The sequence below is a fragment of the Hippopotamus amphibius genome, chromosome 12 (assembly GCF_030028045.1).
Source record: "Hippopotamus amphibius kiboko isolate mHipAmp2 chromosome 12, mHipAmp2.hap2, whole genome shotgun sequence".
NCBI lineage: Eukaryota > Metazoa > Chordata > Mammalia > Artiodactyla > Hippopotamidae > Hippopotamus > Hippopotamus amphibius.
In genome coordinates, this window is record NC_080197.1 from 42,074,208 (window position 1) to 42,075,774 (window position 1,567).

Consider the following 1,567-nt stretch of genomic DNA (forward strand, 5'->3'; position numbering starts at 1 on the left):
TGTCTCTCTCTCTCCTTTTCTTTTTGCTAGCAAGCCAGACAATATAAGATGAAAGAGAAATAAATTTGTTATTAATCACCCTTGACTTCAGTGATTTAAAAACAGTAAATGACTTAGCTTTATGATGCATTTTTTTCAAAATTGCAAGGAACCTAAAAATACCTAGGAAAGTTTAAAAGCCGTGAGGAAAACGCCAACAGATTGGGCAAAGAGTAACTGAAATATTTTTTTCAACAGCTCCAGGTGAGGTTATATCTGCAAGAAAGCTAAAACTGGTGAATTTGCATTTAGAAGTGAATTTAATGACAGCAGTTCTTCAGCAGAGAAAGATCAAACTGACACCTCACAGACGCCACATCAGAGCCCTCTCCTCTCAAAATAGCTTTGGAACCGACTGGTTCTCACATCTTTACTAATAAACACAAGATCTCATCACCAATGCTTGTGGTGAGGATTTCACAACGACTGGGGGTGTCGTGGCTCATTTGTGAACCAGATGTGTCTAAACTGAAATCTGAAAATTTGCACTCGGTAAACAGGACAATGAAAGCTAGATGTGAAATGACCTTGTGGAGGAATAAGCTTGGAAGAGCTATTTACACATGTTTTGGAGCTCAAATTTGGGGTGGCTGTTACTTTACAAAGATTTGGATTTTCCTTTATTTACCTGGTGTATAACTTGGTTCTCAAATTGTAGTTCATTTTTATCCATGGCGACAAAAACAGCATTTGGGAATAAAACTTTTATTTGTTGGGGATATGAAAGCCAAATAATCTTTTCAAGGGATGTTTTGGTTACTCACAAAGATTGAAGGATAAACTGTTCTCACATTTTTTTGTGCGTATGTGAGTAAATACATGCCATGGTGATATCAGGCCCAGCAATACTGAAAAAAAAAATCTACGTATACCAGCCAGGTATAAACAGCCAAAGTAACTCTGGCTGCTGTAAGAAACACGCCCCCAAAGCTCAGTGACTTAACACAGTAAAAATTTATTCTCTTGCTTGCACTGCTATGCTATGAATACCTTGGTATTCAAAGGGCAGCCTTCCTTTGATTAAGGGGCCCAGGCTCCTTCTATTTGGTGGCTATGCGTTTTCTAGAACTTTTATCCAGCAGACAAGGGAAGCAAGAAAGGTTACATGGAAGATTGCTCAGGAAGATTGAAGGTTCAGACCTCATGCCATTGGCCAAAACTCGGTCACGTGACTCTACCCAACTGCAGGAAGAGCTGGGAAACGTAGAATTCCTGTATGTCTAAGAGGAAAAGAAAATGTCTAGGAGGAAAAGAAAATATCTTTGTTGAATGCGTGGTTCTGTTTCCACATAGAATTATCTCTGCCAAAATACCACTCATTTTCAACAGCATGTGAACAAAAGCTTGTGGTGTCATGGGTGGGCTAGATAGAGCAGGGGTTAACATTTTTATTTAAAGGGCTGGGTAGTAAACATTTTCAGCTTTGTGTGGCAAAAAGAAAAATTCAGTACATTATGTATGTGCTTTTATAACCATTTAAAATGTAACTGCTTAAAAATGTAAAAACCTTTCTTAGCTCAGGGACTGT